This window comes from Aethalodelphis obliquidens, unplaced genomic scaffold, assembly GCF_003676395.1.
Source record: "Aethalodelphis obliquidens isolate GAN/ISIS:26980383/991018 unplaced genomic scaffold, ASM367639v1 scaffold1, whole genome shotgun sequence".
Classification (NCBI taxonomy): domain Eukaryota; kingdom Metazoa; phylum Chordata; class Mammalia; order Artiodactyla; family Delphinidae; genus Aethalodelphis; species Aethalodelphis obliquidens.
Genome location: NW_020837945.1, coordinates 14,261,634 through 14,271,883, shown reverse-complemented (window position 1 = coordinate 14,271,883; position 10,250 = coordinate 14,261,634). Strand labels below are relative to the sequence as shown.

General features: G+C 33.9%; 1 pseudogene; it reads right to left on the bottom strand.

Moving 5' to 3' along the window:
- Nucleotides 1–7,703: 7,703 nt before the first annotated feature.
- Nucleotides 7,704–8,777, bottom strand: LOC113610535 (cytoplasmic protein NCK1 pseudogene; annotated as a pseudogene).
- Between the last annotated feature and the right edge of the window lie 1,473 nt (nt 8,778–10,250).

Sequence of the window (10,250 nt, the reverse complement as noted above, 5' to 3'; positions counted from 1 at the left end):
GTTCCTCCACCCTATTCCCTTATTCGCTTTCTAAAGCACCCTGTCATTTCTGCATAGATTGGAATTCAGCTCGGTTCTATGAAACTTTTTCCCCTACCTCAGTAGTAGTGAATAAAATCTTTCTTACTACCTTTAATCAGTGCCCAGATTTGTTTTTTTGTTTGTTTGTTTTGTTTTGTTTATTTTTGTTTGTTTGTTTTGCCACTGGATGCCAAATAAATAGCTACAAGCCAAAGAAGATAAAACAAATATGAGGTTTATGATACAGAAGAACATGCAAGTAGAGGTAACACATGACTGTGTGTAGCTTCTAAGGGCCTAAGAGATCACCAAGTTCTACAGAAAAAGGAGAACCCAAAGGACCAGTAATTTCCATCAATAGAGGAAAGGTAGTAGTAGTAGTGCAGCCAGAACCACTATAGCCTCCAAATCCATTGCTGGAGCTAGAGACATAAAACAGGCCACCAACACTAAATAAGGCCACTGTAGGTGTTTCCATAGTAACTCATCATATCAGGGGTTGAAGATTTGGTTTGATAGTGAAATAAATGTCCTGAGAATGAAGACTGGAAAGAAACCAGTTCATTTTGACATTCTCAGTGAAACGTGTGGCAAACCACAACATGAGCTTCGTTGTCTTTGAAAATGAATATCTGATTAAAAAATAATACCACTTGGACATAACTTTATTACTAAGGGTAGTTTCAAACATGGATGAAGTCAATTTTTCCTTTGAATTTATTTAAATAGTGTGTCTAAGAACCAGTCTTTATATAGAAGAACAGGTTTTATGTTCAAAGCTAACGACTACACCTATTTCTACATTTAAAATGTAATCATCAAATCCCTTACATCAGGCAGCTTGTTTCTGTCGTTTTCTGAGAGTTTGGATTTGTCAAAAGATATTTCCTTCACTTTGCCTACAACAGAGTTTCAATTTGTACCAAATATCATGTTTTCTTTCTTTTAAAAATTGAATAAACTAGCATAACAATTATAAAACTACCATGTATAATTATATAATTTTAAAACAGGAGAGAGAATTTATCCAATATTTGACCATCCTTCTGTTTGCCTTTTCTGCAAGACAACATTCTAACTTCCTGCATATTGTGTTGGTCAAATTCTATTAGATTATATTCAAGCCTAACTTTCTTCTCACTGCTACCTTTCATGAAGCATCCATCCTATATAGAAGGATTATCCTATTGTTTCTAAAACTGCAATTTGTATCTATAGTCGAAGCTTGTTCTTACACCTTTCAACTAAATGTTCCTACACTTCCTACACCTGTGGAATATATTCTCCGTATAGTCTCTTTTAATATTCCAGACCACAGTCATCTATTGAATTGCTCTCTTTTTGTATTACTGAGTCCCTATCATATAAAAGGTAATTTATCATACTTTTAGACAGGAAGATGATAAGTGAGAAAAAAATAAATGATTACTTCATGATCTTAGAAAGCTTATCCTTTCATTATAGACCCAAGGGGTGCTTGTGTGTGTGTGTGTGTGTGTGTGTGTGTATTCTACATGTGTATGTGTTGTATGCAGGTACAAAGCTAAATATATGGAAGTAGAAAATTAAAGGAAGCTAAAATTATTTAAGTTTTTTTAGAGAAAGAAAATCTGTAATGGGCTGGATTGTCCTGTAAAAGAAATTCTGGAGAAGGTTTAAATTAGGCTGAATCAAAAATAAATTATAAGAATTCAATAAGGAAGAGAAGAGGAGACTTCCTCAAGAGGCCATGGTTTTAACAAATGCTGAGGAGGAACACTAAGCAAGATGTGCATGTAGACAGGACAGAAAACTTCTGCAAAGAATAACTGAAGATTAAGAAGTACGTTGTTTCCAGATCCATGGGGATCTTTGCATATTCCCTGCTGAATATGGAGAGTCAATCATTCTATGGTTATATCCAGGGTACTGCCACAAAGATATGACATTTTAGGAATAATTATTTGATGTCAGGATTAATTGCTTGTAAAGCCCAGAATAATTCAGATATTTGTGTTGTCTTTTGTGCTTCCACATGAATTGCACAAGTTTTTTTTTTCTATTTCTGTAAAAACGACATTGGTTTTTAATAAGCATTGCATTTAATCTGTAGATCACGTTGGGTAGTATGGATATTTTAACAATATTACTTTTTCCAATCCATTAACACAAGATATCAACCCATTTGTTTGTGTCTCCTTTAATTCCTTTCATCAGTGTTTTGTAGTTTTCAGTATATGCCTTTGTCTTTCACCTTCTTGGTTAAGTTTATTCTTAAATAATTTTTGTACCATTAAAACCCATTTCTTTACATTTCAGTTACTAAACTACACTTCTAGAAATCTTCAAATATACCTAATTAGGGAAAACTTACTTATCAAGTTGAAGCTTTCCAAATGCTATATTCAGCCTAATTATCCAATATCAAATGTTGAAATTTAGTTTGCTTTTTTATTTTAAATTAAAATTTTTTTAAATATATCCATTTCATATTCAGAAAGCATCAGCTGTTGTGTCATTTGTTATGCCTTTGATCGACTAGTTCATGTCTCAACAATTTTGTAAGGTTCAGATAAACTATATTCTCCTCTGATTACTTAGTTCAGTATGATCTATCTATCCAGGTTCTTTAAGTCCTGTAGTGCATATTTTTCCATGATAGAAATTTTAATTGGGGTACAGTTTTCATATACTTTTCATGGAAAAGTACAAACATGGATTATGTAATAAACCCATAAATGAATGCCATTCATCCTCAGCTATAATCAATTCATTGCCAATTATCTTTCATTTATACCTATACTAATGCCCTGTTTTTATAATTCTGAAAAAAATCCAGACATCATACCATTTTATCTAAAGGTATGTGTGTATATAATATATATGGAACATGGAAACATAATATACAGAACATAAGGACAAATTAAAAATAATGGAACCAATTACAGTTGTACTTTGATCTTTCTTATTTCCTGGTAAAACAGGCTTTCATTAATAGGGTCACTTTTTAAATTCTGCTGCAGTGCTGCATAAATACTTGCTACTGAATTGGGTGAAAAACTTCAATTCTCTGTGGAATTGGTGAGTATCCCTCCTGTAATCATGCATAATTTCTCTAAGTTATCAAAAGGAATCACTACTGACACTCTTCTTTCTTGAATTCATTGCTGAATTATTGTGAGAATAGATTACGACATATGAAAACACAATAGGCTCACAATCGAGTGAATGGTAGGTCAGGAGGAACATTGTGTGAGATCGAGGGATAAGAAGAGAGATCTGAGGAAGCCAAATATGAAGCAGAAGTTCACAGCCCCTCTCACAGATGAAGCCAAAAACCAAGGACAAGATCTCGGAAGTAATTCCTGTCAAGTTTTAGACAACGAGAAAATAGTAATTGAACAGCTGAAAGTCACTAAGAGAATTAATCTGACTTAGAGGTGATGGGGTTTAATCAATACATCATAATGCCTTTGGCTTCTAAGAAGACACATTGCATCAAAGTACCTGAAGACACAGCAATTGTTCACAGCTACCTGTTTTTTGCACCACTTAGTAATTCAACAAAATCTGATGTCACCAAGAAAGGCATCCCACATGTTACAGCACTGAAGATTCTTAGTAATGCATATAACAATATTGAAAATAAAACAGGTGTTCCATGGACCGCTGAATTTTGTAGAGGAAAAGTATCTTCATTGGACTTCAGAAGGTCTAAAACTATTTTGTTCTGTGGGATTTCCAATCAAATGGAAACATGAACTAAGCAAAACATGTATCACTGGAAGGAGTTATAATCTTAAACATCAGTGAGTATCATGTATAAGGGAACATAGTAGGAAGTAAATAATTCCACTTGGAAAAAAAATTCGATAAAAAAACATTATTATTACAAAGCTTGAAAATCAATTATGTCAAAATGAATGAAAGAAAACAAACCCAAGTTTTTATGCTTGTGAAAAATGTTTATTCGAAACTATGCCCAGAATTATCACAGAATAGATTATGAAAGAAGCTACATGTCAGTAATGTTGCAGGAATGAGAACATCCAGCATGAGTGATGAAACTCTGGTTTAGATTCATATATCCCCATTGATTTAAAGTGTCAATCTTTATTGCAATATCTTCAATAGCCTTTCAAAAATTTCATTGCTTGCTCTGAAGGAAACAAAACAAGTAATTTATTTAAAAATTATTTAAAGGGCTTCCCTGGTGGCGCAGTGGTTGAGAGTCTGCCTGCCAATGCAGGGGACACGGGTTTGTGCCCCAGTCCGGGAAGATCCCACATGCCGCGGAGCGACTGGGTCCATGAGCCTGAGCGGCCGGATCCTGTGCTCTGCAATGGGAGAGGCCACAACAGTGAGAGGCCCGCATACCACAAAAAAAAAGAAAAAAAAATATTTAAAAATAATGCATGAGTAACAGAAAAAAAAATTTCAGAAAAATCCAGAGAACCAGTATCTTCTATAGAAAGTAGGATCAAAGTAGCCACAGCCATAACCACCATACCCTCCAAGACCATAATAGCCCAGGCCTCCAAAACCACCAAAGCCATAGACAAGGCCCCCATAGTAGTTGCTGCAGTGGTAGCTCATTGTGTCAGGGGTTGAAGCTTTGGTTGGATGTTGAAGGTGACTTTCCTGAGAATGAATATCACCAGCTGTACCCCGCCTTTTATACTCCCTCTGTGTGGGTGTGGTAAACCACAACACACAAGTGTCATTCTCTCTGAAAATCCATCTTTGGTGAAACACAGTACTATTAAGCCATACCTTTCTTTAAGAAGGGTAGTTCCAGAGATGCACAAATATGTTTTTTCTTTGAATTGAATTGAATTTTCATTCTTCAAAAACAGGCTTTGTGTTAATAATTATTTTCATGTCTTCAAAGTTTATGTTTTTACATATTGCTATACCTACATCATAATGATCAGGCTCCCTTATTTTAGATAATTTGAGATTTTGATCTTTGTCAATGATATCTCCATTTTGCCTCAGATAGGGTTCTCTTCAATGATGATTGTTCCTTATTATTTATGATGAAATAAACTAGGGTAAAATTATTAAATAATCCATAAATGATTGAGAACACATATTTTTAGAAAGGAAATATGCACAAGTATGTGGCTTTTCTTTCTTGTTGCATATTTGTATGATAACCTTCTAAGCACCTTCATACGTGTAAAGATAACATTCAAGTCTTGTCATAAAATAATCTAAGCCTACTTCCTCCAGTTTCTTGCCACTACAAGTGGCAATAAACCTCCACTCTACCTAGGTGAGCCCTCTCCAATTGTTTCTTGAAACCTCAGTTGCCTTTCTCACTCTAAGCTTTGTATCAGACATCCTTCCTCACTCTAAAATAACTCCCTCTCCTCATAGCTTTCTTCAACAATTCTAGTCCAAAAACACCTACAAACATACATCTACTCTTTTAAGTTGACACTGCCTCTTACAAAATTTTTCATTTTTTGACTGGTTACTGGAACTGGTCTAAAAGTACTTCGAAGGCATGAAGTTGACACCTAACACAATACCTTGTAAAAGGAAACAACATACGTATTTGCTGATTTTTTTAATTTTATTTTTTCCTGAAATGCAAATTCATATTGTATGAGTTTTTTGTAAATAGAGAAGTATTTATATGAAGGGATATAAATATTTATATTTATATACTTCAAATTGTAAAAAAATCAATTAAAACAAATATACTCAATAAAATATTCATATTTACATTATATTATGAGAAAGAAACAATGATAAGCCTTTAGGAAGGGAGATGATAGATGATAAATATATAAATGATGACTCTATTTACTTTAAATCCCACAACTTAATTGTATTCTCAATTGTATGTGTGCTTGTGTGCTTGTCTCTTTATGTTGTATGTATGTGTGTGTTATTTGGTGTATGTGAATGAAGACATATGTGTGTTTTCTTATAAATACCATAAAGTAGTATAATGGAGGAGTAAAATGATGGATAGTTACACTGATTTCAAGGGTAATTTAGAGGAATTAACTATTATGGTGGCTGCAATGTCTTGCAAGTAAGAATTCTGTAGAAATGTATAATGAGCTGCATCTAGAGGATGTGTATAAGAATTTTACAAAGTAAGAAGAGGAGTTTCCAACACAGAAACTGGTTTTAGCTTATGATCAGATACAAAGGTCAGCAAGGTGTGTCCTCAATGAGCAAAGCATTGTGGTTGGAGCACAGAGTTTAAATAAAGAATAATTGATGGTTGGGAAGCATTTTAACTTACCTGCAAGGTGGGCCATACATTATATTCTATAGTTTTGTTTTGGGCTATGGGTTCAGAGAAGTGATGTTTTAGGAATATATATTTTCTTTGAAATGTGGATTTTATGGTGAATTCTTGAAAGCAAGAGGACCACTTGAGAAGCTCTTATAATATCCCGTCATAGTATGAAATAAGAAAAATGGACTAGAAAGGATGAACGTAAGGTATATTATTAAATATCAGTAGTATTTGTGCAGATTTTAGAAACAAATATGAAACTTACAGGACATAGTTATTATTTTTCCTTGTTTAAATGTAATGTGCTATCCTCCTTTAAGTTAACTTTATTAAAAATTAAATAAATAAACAGTATCAGGCCCCAAATTTCTCAGTACCAAATAATTATGACAAAATCCATTTCCTTGGAATTCTAGTCAGTCAACAGCCAATTGGAGGGGAAATATATTTGTAAATACCTGGGAATGAGAACACACGAATGCAACCTAATTATAACAATAAAAAGAAAACTCTAAAAAAATAAATATTTTGGTGCCAAGACCAACTTTGGAAAGTCACTTTGATTCCTTTACTCTGTATTTAAGATGCAATTATCTGCTGTGCAGAAAGTAAATTTTGAGGCATTTCTTCATAATTACAAATAATTTATAAGTGGAAATTACATGATGAAAACATCAATCATAATATTCTGTCAACAAGGTATCTTCATTTGGCAATCAAAGTGGCAGTGTAGATGCAAATATTCTGAGGTCAAAGCTTCTTGTCTTTTACTCATACATATGTCTATTTCTCTGCTCATAAGATCATGAGCAGGAACTTTATTCGGCCTCAAGCCCGAAAATGTGAACACAACTCACATTCTTCTTCTTTGTCATCATTCATATGATCAGTATGCATGACATTCTTTTTTTTTAACAACTCTCCAAGAAATTTATTTTAGCATATGCATATATTGATATAATTGATATAATAACTTTATATGAAGAGAACCATTGCAGAAGTAACTAAGGTGGTGCCCTTACAAGGAAATAAAAGAAAGGCAATAAAGAAATTCTTCCATATAAAGACTTTCGATCTGCATCATTTTTTTCAAAATATAAAACCTTAATATTAGAAGCAAAGAGAAAAAGAGCAAAAAAACAATAAAACAGAAGACCAAGGATAAGGAATTGCTCTATGCAGATGTTTGGCATCTGTAGTATATATGTATGGACTGAGTTATAATAAAAATACTTACGTATTATAGTCAATTTTCATATAGAGTTAGAAACAGCAATTTCCAATCAAGTGTGATTGGACTGATATTTTCTCAGTCTTCAATTACATGACGAATTACAACTGTATAGCGGTCACTTCTGGTCAGCAGTATCATGATAAATCTTGATAAGATATAATTTTTCTCCTTGTTCACTTGTAAAAATTAGTGCCTTTTTATAATGTTCTACAAGTTCTTCCATGGGCTGAATTTACGCTGCCCAATGCAGTAGACAGTTTCTTTTAGTTGGACTTTAAAATGTTTATTTTTCCCTTGTGCTTTTAGTGATACTGAAAAATCATTTGACGGAGATTCACTATCATGAATGAGGAAATCAACTTCATGCCCTCTTTCATTTAATGCCATTTCTGCTTGGTGCCTGGTGACTTTCCCATAATACCATGGATTGCCAGCAAACTTTCCAGTGAGTGAAAGCCTAATGTAATCACACTGTGGAGGCGATGGTTCCAAACCTGAGGTTAATGGATTATTCTGCCTAATGGTAACATAGTTTTTCAGCACCAGAACAACCATTCCATTGATCTTCCTGCATTTCCACCACTCAGGGTCATTTTCAAGTTTTTCAATAACATTCATTACATCACCTTTCTCAAAATTAAGTTCTTCATCATTGGACGACCTGAATGGGTAAAGAGCCTGTACCAGATGTAACACTTGCCCAGTATTTAGGTTACTGACAACTGCTGCTAATTTCTCTGACAAAGAACCCACATGGTCACCCAAAGGACTGTCGCCTTCCTCAGTCATGTAGTTTGAAGGGAACCATCCAACATGTCCATTATAGCTACCCCACCACCACCCATCACTGCATTTCTCCATGACGATCATCTTTGTCCCTTTTATCAGTGACAATTCATCCTCTCTCTCTGCCATGTCGTTAAATTTTACATAAGCAGGCACATTGAGGTCATACAGACGTTCCCCTGGGTCAAAAGAGCTATCATCAGCAGGAGATGCAGAATCTGGCACACGAGGTTTTCTTTTCACTCTTCCAATGCCTAACGTATCCTTTAGATTTTTTACAATCGATGCTTTCCGAGCACTGTTTTTCCTTTCCACGTAGTTAGAAGGCACAAAACCCATTTTATCCATGGAATTTTGAACTCGCCACCAGGACTTAGAATCATCCAGAAGCCACAATCTCTCATTCTTCTTGATGTCCAGCTCTTGTTCTTGTTGGGCCACATAATCAAATTTGGCTACTACCACCACTTCTTCTGCCATTTTTCAGCAGCTTCTGCACTGTTCAAATCCATACTTACTGCTCTTTCATCTGATAATCAGCGTTAAGGGAACTGTCTTTATCACCTTAGGAATCCCCTTTGTCTCTCTAGAATTTGATTTCCTGTTTACTGTATTCTGCATGACGTTCTTGAAATAAATCTCAAACTGCTTTCCTTTCTAGTCCAGAACCCATATATGGGCACAGTGTTTGAGCTGGGACTTCTTGGGCATGTGCCAAGATTACAGTATTTATATCTGCATTTCAATTATTTTCTTTTAAACATTTTTTTCTGTGACACTGTTTTTTTTAATTTATGGCATTATGAAATGAAAACCATTTTCATTATTTAAAGATGTCCATATACTATATTCACTCTAATAATCCAACAATGACCCTAAAGCTCCAATTCCTTCTTTATCTTATGGAACATATTTTTCTTCTCCCTCCCCATGACAATGCACATGCTGTTCTCTTCTTCAACTCTGCCCTTCTCTAATTTGTTTAAAATACCATTTTGGCAGGGGGTACGCGAAGTAAGGTTCTATTCAATACATCTCTCCACATTCCTTAAGTCCTAGAGTCCTTCTCACAAAATAAAACATTTAATTGTTTCTGAAAATATGATTATGGAAAAAAAAATTAAATACAGAAATATAGTAATACAATATTAAAAACTCCCACCAATCATTCATTCATTTTAATGAATTACCAAGTCAGGGTCAATTGTATTTCAAACATAGCCTCACATGCTTCCTTCACTGTTGCATCACTTTGAGATGCCCTGCTTTTTAGGTCCATAAATATTTCAGTATATACCTGATAGATATAAAGATTCTTTCTTTAAAAAAAGGTATTGGGTGTGTAATTTTTTAAATTATTATTTATTTCCTGGAATTTAAGCCCCATTATTTAAAATGTCCTGTCAGGTTGGATTTAGTGCTATGTAGGTAACTGCTAATAACTGAATTGAAGTTTCTGATTTCTAGCTTGAATCAATGAAACTCATCCTCCAAATCATTTCTCCATTCACTAAATCACAAAAAAGTCAGCACAACTATTAGTTTATTAACACATTACTGAAGTATTAGTAAGAATCACTGGAGATCCATGAAAACTTGTGCAACTTACCTAATTAAATGAGAGTTATATTGGGAGTCCCATCATGTATAATTTAAAGATGAAAGTTAGGGATCTTAAGACCCTAATTATGAGAATATGAAATAAAAATCCATAACAGTCTCAGGTTTGAAGGAAGCCACCGCCCCCAAAAAAATAACCTGCAATAAAATCCCTCTCAAAACTTAAATGAGGAACAAATACTACTCAATCTGAGTTGGAAAAATTATAGAAACATTGATTCAAGCCTCAATTTTTTTTTAACTTATGAATAAAGTAAGGTAAAACCTGAAAAGTTACATATTAAAATGTTAAAATAATAAGGAAAGTCTGAACATAGAAAAAGAAAACCCAGGTTTTCCAATTTTTTA